Source organism: Pelophylax lessonae, assembly GCF_965119305.1.
Source record: "Pelophylax lessonae genome assembly, chromosome: 3".
Classification (NCBI taxonomy): domain Eukaryota; kingdom Metazoa; phylum Chordata; class Amphibia; order Anura; family Ranidae; genus Pelophylax; species Pelophylax lessonae.
The window spans coordinates 423,257,057-423,269,477 of NC_138770.1; the positions used below are offsets into that span (position 1 = coordinate 423,257,057).

The 12,421-nt window shown below is 42.4% G+C and overlaps 1 protein-coding gene across 1 annotated transcript in view; it reads left to right on the plus strand.

Moving 5' to 3' along the window:
• LOC309551050 (protein LEG1 homolog) overlaps window positions 1-12,421 on the plus strand; it is an 87,196-nt gene that overhangs the window by 33,476 nt on the left and 41,299 nt on the right. The window lies entirely within an intron of this gene.

The following is a 12,421-nucleotide window of genomic DNA, read 5'->3' on the forward strand; positions in this document are numbered from 1 at the left end:
TTGAATGTAAATGTGTTCTGTGCAAATGGGACAAAAAAATGAGTGGAGCTGAGTATCATAGATATTTCTTATAAAACGTAGCACCTTCTAGTGGCCAAATGCAGTATTTTCCATTTACAATAAATTATTTACATTTGAACAACACAAGATATAGGCTATTTACATTAATCATCTTGCCCCATTCGCACAGAAAGAATATATATGTACTCTCACTGGACAAATGGCTTTGCAAATTCTTTATAAATCAAAGCCAAAGTGATTGTTACTTTTTTTTTTAATACATGTTAATAGTGGAACAAAATCTTTTTTCTGGTGAGTTTGGCCCTGTAGATGTTTTGCTTAATCCAAGAACTGTGTTTGTGAAAGCTCTTGATTGAAAAAGATGTCAGCATCTAACCTTATAATCATTATGTTAGTGATTGCCATTCTGAAAAGTTGCTTTGTTTAGAAAAGACCACTGAAATACTGGGCCTGTCTTAAAAAAGGAAATAACAAAAACAGGGATAAATCGTCATAGTATTCTTTAAATACAATCTCACATTATGCAGATGTATGATCACATATAAAAGGCAATATCTTCATTTATCTTGCAGATTTTAAATGGATGTTTCATAAGTATAATGCAGTTCTAGTTTACTGTGCATTTAAACATTAAAATATTGCTGCTCTTCTGTGCAATCCATATGTCAACATTTTACATAAAAGTAGAAAAAATACAAAAATAATGAGACAGGTTTGCTAAGTAATGACTTGTGCATGCAGCAAAGTTAAAACAAACGGACTCCTATGGTGTAACACTGACCATACAATGTTAGATTTTTTTACAAATAATTGTATGAAAAATCAGGTCAGTGCATTCAAGAATGACTACAGAGGCTTTGACAAATGTCATTTGAAAGTACTTCAAAATCTTATTTGCGTTTAAGATTTGCTTTTGAAATAAATGTAATTTCCTGAATGAAAACTATGCACACATTTAGAAACTCAATTGTTCAAGAAGAATTTCCATCCTTCTCCTTCAAATTTCCTAATCACAACAGACAAAACAAGACATCAATTTGACCCCACCAACAATCAGAAAATCCAACAAACATTCTGAAAATAAACAGTATAGAACAAAATTCTACTAGGGAATGGCCAGCATTAGAGTAAAAAAGTCAATGTATGTACAGGAATTTGTACATACGGTGGTATAAGAAATTCTCTAGGTGTGCCTGCTGTGACCTCAGGGTGCATATTTGTTCTTACCCTTATACCCCAAGCACAAGGGACTCTATGTCTTATCAATGTTTTTTTTTTTTTTTCAGTTGCCTTTAAGGATACCATATTAAATCATCATGACGTGAATGTGCAATGTATATGTAAAGCGCTGCGTAAATTGACAGCACTATATAAGTACCTGAAATAATAATAATAATCATGACAAATTTAACCACTTTAATACCTGGCACTTTTACCCCCTTCTTGCCCAGGAACATTTTCAGCGCTTTTGAAGGACAAATGCGCGGTCATGCAACACTGTACCCAGAAGAATTTGTATAATTTTTTGTATCAGTTTGTATCATTTTTTTTTTTCAAAAAAATAGAGCTTTCTTATGGTGGTATTTAATCACCACTGGGTTTTTTTATTGTTTGCTCAATAAATGAAAAAGGACCAAATATTTGGGAAAAAAACATGTTTTCTTTGTATTCTGCTACATTTTTTTTTTTGGGGGGGGGGGGACCTAAATTAGTGTATATTATTTAGTCTACAGGAAAGTTATAGAGTCCACAATCTATTTTATATATCTGCAAACCGATCAATCCTGATATATTGCCGGCCTATCTTATTTCCTGAGGCCTGAAAACACCACGATGATACAAATATCCCCCAAATGACCTCTTTTTGGAAAGTAGAGAGTCCAAGGTATTTAGTAAGAAGCATTGCAAATTTTTTGAAATTGTAAATTTTTGTCAACATTTTTTGGAAAATGAAAAAAAAAAAACCCAAAACATTTTATTTTATGCATACTGTCACTTGTGCAGTATAGAATTATCATATAATGGATGTGGCAGTGTTCGGGGACACTGACTGCTGACAGTATGTTAAAAAAAATATATATATATATATATATATATATATATATATATATACACACAATTTTTTTCAATTTTTAAAATGGGGTTTTTTTTTATCTTTTCTTCTTCTACACGCTGTGACTAGAGCAATACAGTGTTACCAAACTAAATTTCACAGGTATAAGCAACCATTTATACTTAATTAAACTGATTCATTCAGTGAATTTTGTTTTGATTAGCTGTGATTGGCTGCAGCCAATCACATGGTACATACGTGCTGTGATTGACCTTATCTGTACCATGTGATCACTATGACCAATCATACCTAACAACACAATTGTATACAATGGATAGAATGAAAGGAAGCCATCCATTGTTTCCAATTGTCATGTGATCTGCTGTGATTGCTCACAGTGGTCACATGGTACGGGCAGCGGGATGGTACACTGATCAGTCACCGGATGTGCCATCCATATGACGTTCACCCGGATCGACAAAAGTCCCACTCGGCTGTCATCTTGCTATAGGTCCGTTCAGAAACTGGTTCAATTTGAAGTTTATCTCCAAGCTAGAATACAGCAATAACATCAGTATGGTCTAACATGAGTCATGACTTACAAAACATTTGGGGAGAGGACAACTTCAGAGGATAACATGTTGATAAATGTTAAGATAATACCGGGATGGATATTAACGCTTTAAAATGTAAGTCCAGGCAGAACCTAACTAACACCAAACCTGTTCTCTGCCACATTCTAACCCTAATCTATCTAAGGCTCCTTTCACACTCGTGCGACCTAAAAGTCGCACGATTTTACAGCAATTTTGACTGGACTTGAAGCAATGTCTATGTCTTTGGACCTCAAAGCGCATTCAAATCGGGCCAAAGTAGTGCAGGGACTACTTTAAAGTTGTTGAGGCTTGAAGTTGTACAGATATGAACGGAACTCATTAGAAATCATGGAGTACGACTTGTCATGCGACTTTGCAGTTCCAAATCGCAGGAGAAGTTGCACAAGTGTGAAAGGGGCCTAGCCCTGTAAAGCAAAAATCACTGTACTTACCTATTCTGCACCCGATCCTGTCCGGTCTCCAGCGGCGGAAGTTCTATGCAGGAGAGGACCGACAACTGCTGTGAAATGCCTGGGAAGTGACGTCGCCCATAGACTTACTATGGGGGCTTCCGCTGTCGGCTGTCTCTCCTTTACCCGCCTCCACACTGAAGCCGCCGCTGACAGCTGATGCTGGGATGGGACCGGCTCAGCTGCAACGTAAGTAAGTATAGTGATTTTTGCTTTACAGGGCTAGATAGATTAGGGTTACAATGTGGCAGAGAGCAGGTTTAGCATTAGTTAGGTTTTGCCTGAACTTCTAATTTAGTTTATCATCATTATTAACTTATCAATATTTGTTTTGCTGTCCCGAGTTTTACTCCAATCTTGTTAACATAATAAAAGAAAGTGCAGCGCTATAGGCAAGTTGTATCAGTCCAGTAGTGCTTTTGCACAGATCAGCTGATGGGGCAGATAAGTGACACCACCACCCACAAACCACCAACCACACCGACTCTTACTATCCGACTGATAATATCAGAGCATTAATGTTTCCCACAGCAGGCTTATCCGGTCTCCTTATTCCCAGCCGATACTCCCATAGAAAAGATGGTATCTCCAAATAATAACATTCCCAGGGAAGGATACTCAGAAAGGCCCCAGAGACAAAGAAGATGCTGATAGAGTAGTACGTTCAAAATCATACAAATTTTATTAATAAAACGAGATGATACACTCATATTTTGCAGAGCAGCATCAGCGCATGTACAAAATCTGGTTTGCTAACCGTAAAGATGGCCGCTGCGTCCTAAGCGCAATGACGTCACACATCCCGATCGGGCCCTTTCTACCAGGCAGGGCTCTGCTCCTTTTTGCTAAAAAATAAACTAAAATCATTATTATATAATAATGACATATTTACCAGCCCCTTCCCCTGCTTGCCACCCTATAACATCCCAGCTACCAGTGGAAGAGGAGGGAATCCAGAAATGCTGAAGGGAAAAGGGGCGCACAGGGGGGCCTGGGGTGTGGATGCTACAAGAGATGCCCCTGCAGCACAGCTGGAGGGAGGGAAAACCTGCAGCACTGCAGGGGGAGGCAAAAGAGGATTGGTGTCTACAGTAAGGCAGTACAGCAGGCCCTCCTGTTCAGCAGGTGCCAGGACCCCCCTTTTGAACTAATGCCTGGGCCCAGTACAGGAGGGCTGGCTGTAGTGCCTTATCAGTGAGCTATGCTGAGATTTTAATGCTGTAGATTTTTTATGCTACAAATGTTGGGGTTGCTATGGGGTCCAGGGCAGGGCGGGGGGGGGTTGCTAGGTCAGGACCAGGAGTTGTATTCGCCCTGTTGCCACCTGCCCCAGATGCCCATATGCAGTCGTTTCCCCTAAAGATATACCTCCATGGCCAAATGGGCTACCCAGAATGCAGTTCAGTGTTTAGTACACAAGAGTCTGCTATGAGTCTAGTTTCTGCTGATTAGAATTTTTAGTAGTGTAGAGGTATTCTTGGACTAAGTCATCAAAAGAAGCATCATTTTTCTTTCCTGTCCCTCCTCTGACCGCAGGGATTACGTTCCTGGTTGTAACATCAAAGGGTCAACATGTTTATGGCTAACTCTCCTCCCTTGTGTAGTTCCAGGCTTGGGCCCATTTAAGCCGCTCACCCAACCATTGCAGCCTACTGCAGGACATTTCCCTTTCCCTGCCAATGACTTACAGAGTGCAAGGAGAGGAGAGGTAATGAGGAATTTGATTAGCCCAAATGGTGGCAAGAACTCAAGTCTTCCTGTCTTCCCAGCAATGGGGGGGGGGGGGGTTCTGTTGGATGCTGCTGAGTGATAGCCCCACTCACTGGACTTGATGGAGGGGAGGAAGAGAGAGCCCATGCTGCAGAGGCAGAGCCACGTAGATGCAAAGGAAAAAGAGGGGACTTTGAAAGTTGTTGTTATTGTCCAAGAACTGAGCGGAGGTGTGACTGGGGTGAGTGCTGCTGAGTAGAAACCTAAAGAGCAGCCCAGCACCCTTGCTAAAGAAGGAGAGATTGCACCACTACAAGGTACTATGGGGCTGACAAAAGGCTGGTACTGAAAAGAGAGAGCCTTGAAGATGCTGCAGGGACCTGTATGGTGCTGAGCCGAGAGCCAGGTGTGACAATAAGCCATGCCGTGATTCAGGGCTATGGAAATTTGAGAGGAAGACTGAATTTCAGAGAGAGCTACAGTGGCAATACAGAGCAGAGCTCCAAAGAACAGAAATAAGAGCTACTGAAGCTTAGAATTCTAACTCCTGATGTAGAGGACTGAATGGTGCTGCTGCCAAACAGATGGGAGCTTGAGAGGGGGAGCCCCATGTATGGTGTGACTTTTTGCCTGGCCTTCAGAGAACCAACCAGAATCAATGCCAGTGAAGAGAGGCACTTTGGCCACCTACGTCTATTGTAGTTGTTATGCTCTGGCTGAGAACTCCAAAAGGAGATCCAAGGCATCAAAACTGGCAGATTACATACTGTATATGGCCAGTGGCATAGGCAGAGCCCCTTATTTATAGACAGGTCACATATCTACTGTACTATTGTTCTATTAGCCCTTTTTCTTGCAGGATTTTTGTGTATTAATAAACCTAACAGTATTGGTATGTCGGTGAGTTAGGCGTTAGTTCAGGGCAAGTTAACACTGAGGGAAGACAGAAGAAACCATTGATCATCATCTCATTCAGGGGTAGCACTACACATGTTCAAAAAATACTTGATTTCTACATAATGATTCCCTTGGAAAACAAAATACACATTTATAAATAAGGAATACACTGTGCGAGGGACAAAAAAAACAGAAAACATACTGTGTACAATAGTTTAATCACTATTGATTATCTTTTGAGTCTGCAACAAGATGAAAGACCCATGTTTGCTTTGTTTATATACTTGTCACTGATATATATAGATTGCACCCATTACTAATTTGGAAAACAGTAAAAAAAAGGTAAAATCTTCAAGGGCTACAAAACTTTGTTTTCTTTTTCTTTTCTTTTTCTAACTGTTAAAACAGTTACTTTTGTTTGGTAAATTAGGATTTTTTTTTTATCTGGCATTTATTGTAAACACTCAAAAGCATAAACTATTTAACCATCAGAAGGTTTTACCCACTATATGACCAGGGCATTTTTTGCTATTCAGCACTGTGCTACCATACCTGGCAATAGCTCAAGAGGCAATGACTCTCCTTGCTGCCTCTGTGTCCTGTGAACACTGGAAGAGAGAGCAGCACTGCCAACAGGCAAAGCGCTGGGTCAAAAGAGGAGTCAGAAAGGTATTTAAGGGGGGCCGGAGGGAACTGATGATGTACGTTTTTTTACCTTAATGTAGAGAATGCATTAAGGTAAAAAACGTTTTGCCTTAAAACCACTTTAATCAAAGACCATCTGAGACTGATTTCTGGAAAACTATTTAATTTCTCGTTGCTCTATAATCCTTGTCTCTCAAGGTTGTGCTCTCAGGTTCATTCCTGTCCAACCTGCATCTCCTAGTCTTGTCATGACTCACTCTGACTTGCTTTGCCCTCCTGCTTGACGCCATTTTGTCCTTCTTCCCCTTACCTGTTCCCCTTAGATTAATGTTTGTACATAGTTAGTTAGTGTGCAGATAGTTATTCAGTCCATTTGTATGTGTGTTTTACTATTTGGTTATTGATTTGCTATAAATGTGTTCACTTAACTTCACTTAACAGCAGTATCTCTGTGTGTAGCTCAGATGTCTGATCCCACCAGATAACAGGTAACCTCTTATTACTTTCCTGACAGAGTGGCAGGTGCTAGGACAGAGGTGGTCAACTTGAAAAATGATAGAGAACCTCAAGTATGGCCCCTGACACTTCCAGAGAATTTCTTGCCTGGCTGACGGGAATAGTACCACTGGATTGGCATAAGGCCAATGTGTTGCCTATATTTAACCACTTGCCTTCTGTGCACTTAAACACCCTTCCCATCCAGGCCAATTTTCAGCTTTCAGCGCTCGCACACTTTGACTGACAATTGCGCGGTCATGCTACACTGTACCCATATGAAATTTTTATCATTTTTTTTACACAAACAGAGCTTTCTTTTGGTGGTATTTAATCACCTCTGGGTTTTTTATTTTTTACAAAAAAAAAGAAAAAAGACAGAAAAGTTTTTCTTATTTTCTGCGAGTAAATTTTGAAAATAAATTTTACTCCCTCACTGATGTGCGCTGATGAGGCTGCACTGATGGGCACTGATAGGCTGCACTGATTGGCACTGATGAGGTGGCACTTATGGGCACTGATGAGGTGGCACTTATGGGCACTGATGAGGTGGCACTTATGGGCACTGATGAGGAGGTACTAATATGCCGCACTGATGAGCACTGATAGGCGGCATTGATAGGCGGCACCGATAGGCGGCAAAGATAGGCGGCACTGCTGGGCACTGAGAGGTGGCACTGCTGGGCACTAAGAGGTGGCACTGAGAGGTGGCACTGCTGGGCACTGAGAGGCGGCACTGACGGGCACTGATAGGGGGCACTGATGGGCACTGGCGGGTGGCACTGATGAGCACTGATGGGCGGCACTGATGATCACTGATGGGCAGCACCATCAGTGCCCACACTCAGTGCCCATAGTGCTGCCAGTCAGTGCTCATCAGTGCCTAGATGAGCAGGCACTGATGGGCACTGACTGGCAGCACTATGGGCACTGATTGTGGGCATTGATGTGGGCACTGATGGCGGGCACTGATGAGGGGGCAATGTGTGTGTTTTTTTTACCTTCAGTAATCAGGGCACTGGTGATCAGTGCCCTGATTACATTTGTCTGTGTCCCCAGCGGCTGTCGGCTCCCCCTCCTTCCTCACACTGCAGTGTCTGTGTGAGGAAGGAGCGCCGGCGATGAGAGATGATCTCATATGTTTACATATGAGATCATCTCTCATTGGACGGCTTGATCACGTGGTGAATGGCCGCTGTGATTGGCCATTCACCACCATCTGTGATCGGCCGTGTCCAAGGGACACGGCCGACACAGATTCTCCTCGATGCGCGCTCGCGGGAGCGAGCGGGGGGGCGTGTCACTGGAGGCCGTTTAAAAACGGCCTCCCGAAAATTCAAGTCCGCGCTGCAGCCGTATATAGGCTGTAGCGCGGATGGGAGGGGGTTAAAAAGGGGTCAACATTTTTACCAAATAACTAGAGACCTGTTAGTTTAACTTCTATAGTTGGGAAGATACTCAAGAGTTTAATAAAAAGACCACATAGATGAGTTTTTGCTAGAACAAAGGGTTGGCTGTGGACATAGTATAGCTGGATTTAGAAAAAGTGTTTGACACAGTTCCCCACACACGACTAATGTGCAAGGTAAAGTCTACTGGCCTGCAAAAATCAGTTTGTAAATTAATAGAAAACTGGCTAAAGCACTGAATTCAGAGAGTAGTGGTTAATGATTCTTACTCTGAATGGTCTAAGGTTATCAGTGGTGTACCCCAAGGTTCAGTGTTGGGACCCTTACTTTTTAATATATAAATGATATGGTGTCTGGAATTAAAAGTATAATTTCAGTCTTTGCAGATGACACCAAGCTATGCAGTGGAATAACAATCTTATAGGATGCCTCCAGCTTACAAGCTGGCCTCAATGTGGCAAATGAGGTTTAATGTTAATAAATGTAAAGTTATGCACTTGGGGGCTACAAATATACATACATCATACATACTAGGGGGAGAACAACTGAGGTAATTAATGGTGGAGAAGTATCTGGGTGTTCTGGTAAATCTCTCACTCTAAGTCTAGAGGAAAAGAGATGTATCCTCCAAATATGGAAAAGCTTTCTCACAGTAAGAGCTGTGAAAATGTGGAATAGACTCCCTCAAGAGCTGGTTCTAGACCAGTTAAGTAGATTTTAGAAAAGGCCTGGATTCTTTAATAAATGTACATAATATGACTAGACACTAACACTTATAGGTAAAGTTTATCCAGGGAATATCCGATTGCCTCATGGGGGATCACAAAGGAATTTTTCCCCCACTGGAGTAAATTGGATCATGCTTTATTTATTTTTCTTACCTTCCTCTCGAACAACTGTGGACGTAGGATTGTGTATATGCAGGTTTTTTGATTTGTGTGTGTTTTGTTTTCAGTTTTCTCTTTTTTTTTCTGTGGGCCAAACTGTCTTTTTTTTAAATAGACTAACTATGTACTCTAAAGATCCGGGGTGATAAAACTCTAGTGGTTTCCAAGAAATCGTGCCAGTCCAGACTGCCTTTTTAAAGGCATTGTGGCTGACTTTTATTTAAAAGAACGTAAAGTTTACAAAATAAGAGTAATTTTCCCTCGCAGCGGGTTCCACCATTAGGCCCCTTTCACACAGTGGAGTCCATCGGTGGACTCCGTTTTTCTCAGCGGGGGATCGATCCGCCGATCCCCCGCAGAGCAGGCGGATGGTAGCTATGTCCCCGCTATTCTCTATGGTAGAATCGGATGAGAACGGACCATCTGTCTGTTCTCATCTGATCCCATCCGATCCAATCCACTGGACGGATGGAAAACAGGGTTTCCATCCGTCCAGATTTTACGGATCAGATGTCAGCGGACATGTCTCCGCTGACATCCAATGCCCTATAGAGATGCATGGGGCATCCGTTCAGATCCGCCCAAAAAATGGACAGGTGGATCTGAATGGTCCACCTAAGTGAAAGGGGCCTTACTGTAAAATATCACTTCAGCCTCCTGGCTTAATCACTTGCTACATGGCTGCTTCAGGCCTCAAGCCTAGGTCTTAGGTCTGCTCCTCAGACCAATATAAGTACCCTTCAGTCAAGCTCCCTTAAAGCTTACTTGGGACCGGCTTCGCACTGTGCTTCCACGGACTACCTCTGCCTCCTGCAGACATGTACGCTCCAACTGCCACCTGTAGCTGCTCTCTCTTAGAGAAGGTGGGAGCCCTCCTGACTCATTTACACAGACCTAGTGTCTGTAGGGTGTAGTCCTCCTGACTCCTGGGCCAGACCCCCTGTCTGCCCGGGTGGAGCTGTCTCCAACTGGGAGCCCTGAGTGCTAACCCTGGGAAGAATATGAACCCAGCCCACAGGTGTGCAATCAGCAGGCCTGTCTTTGCAAAAATAAGGTGTAAGTTGCAATAAACACAGTGACACAAGCTCGCCTCTCTACAGTACTTCTGCAATAGCAATATTTTTGTGCATAGAGGTGTACAGAATGAAGAGAATGTAGGAATCATCGATGTCAGTGGCTATGTTAACTGCTTGCAGACCGCCCGCCGCAGTTGTATGGCGCTCCCAGGCAAAGTGTACGGCGCTAGCGTGGGAGGAGCTAGGGGGCAATCGCGCGCCGCCGGAGGCGCGCTCCTGCCCCCGCTCGTCGGCTGGGGAGTCAGTGCGTGTGACCGGCGGCTCTGATGGCCGCTGGCCATTTGCGATCTCCTGCTGCAGTGAGAGAAGGACAGACGGCTGATGTAAACACAGCCGTCTGTCATTCTCACTAAGGTAATCACAGAGGCAATGCGATCCTGCTATATAGGATCGCATTTCTCTGTGATTACATCACAAGCCCCTCCAAAGTTAGAATCACGCCCCTAGGGACACACTTAACCCCTTGATCACCAGTAAAGTTAACCCCTTCCCTGCCAGTGTCATTTTTACAGTAACAGTGCATATTTATAGCACTGATTACTGTAGTAATGTCACTGGTACTCCCAAAAGTGCCAAAAATGTCAGTCAGGGGTCCGATCTGTCCACCGCAATGTCATAGTCCCGCAAAAAAAATCGCATTACTAGTTAAAAAAACAATAAAAATGACATAAATCTTTCTCGTAGTTAGTAAACGCAATAACTTTTGCGCAAACCAATCAAAATATGTTTATTGCTATTTTTTTACCAAAAATATGTACCAGAAAACAAATTGGCCTAAAATGTTAAAACATTTTGATTTTTACTTTTTTTTTTGAGAATTTCATATAAAAAAATGTGAAAAATATTGTTATTTTTTTTAAAATTGTCGCTCATTTTTTGTTTCTAGCGCAAAAAAATTAAAATCGCATAATCAAATACCACCAAAAGAAAGCTCTGTTTGTGGGAAAAAAAGGACGTCAATTTCGTTTAGGTACAGCGTCGCACGACCGCACAATTGTCTGTTAAAGTCACGCAGTGCCGAATTGTGGGCACTGGTCTTTGAGCAGCCAAATCTTCCGGGTCTAAAGTGGTTAAGGTGCATTACAGCCCAACATTGGTGCTGTGCCAGGATTTTAAACCACCCCCCAGTGTTGGTGGTAAGTGTATAGTGCTTCACTGGTGCTAAGGAGTAGTGCTTTTTAATTCCCTCTCCCTCCATGGTCAGTGGCATTGGTGGTCTGTGCAGTGTTTTAAACATTCACTTCCCCTGCAATGGTGGTCGGCGCAATGTTAAACACACACACACACATGTTTCTAGTGCAATGGCAGAAACATTTAACCTTTATTTAGTGCCTGAGAGTACTGTTTGTTGTAGTGCCAAGTGATATGGGATTGCCGGAGTGGAGTAGAAATACTAATACGGTAATTCTTCGTGTTTGCTATTTGCATATCAGATGCAATGTCTTTATGAATCTTTTCCATTTGTTGAATGGAACTAAGGGCAAATAGATTGGTCAAAGTGTCAAAATAAATACTTCACTATATCTGAGAGCTTTAAAATATAAATTTTTTTTTGGTTTAGTTTGCATGTGTGCTTTTTGCAGCTTTTCTGAAATTTCCTGCAGCTTTGCCACCACTAACACATTTAGCTTCTTGCAAGGTAAAACATTTTGGGACTGGGTTTCCATATTCTGCCTTCTCCTTTCAAGTGGAAGTAAACCACTTTATTGTTGCTTGTACCTAGTACAGATAAGCCTATAATAAGGCTTTAACAAAGAAATGGCCCCTATAATAAGGCTTACCTATAGGTGCAGTGAATATCTCCTAGGAGATATTCACACTGCATGCAGCCAGTGACGTCACCGGCGCATGCGCTCTGAAGGGACGGCATACCCGTGCCGTCCCTTCAGAGCTCCATGCTGTAGTCCGTGACTCTCATGCAGGAGTGACTTCATCGCTTCCCGGCCAATCAGCTGTGACAATGTGGCACTGGAGGGCTTCGTTCTAAGGTAAATATTTCATATTGCATACTAGCGCATTATGCCTTTTAAGGTTTTTTTTTTAAATAAAATGGTGCGGTTTACTACCGCTTTCAACCTACATACCTTACGTACTGTGAATACAGTTCACTGCTTATTTTCTTTCTAGTGCTTTCAGAAAATGTATAGTTTAGGGGGGGGCCT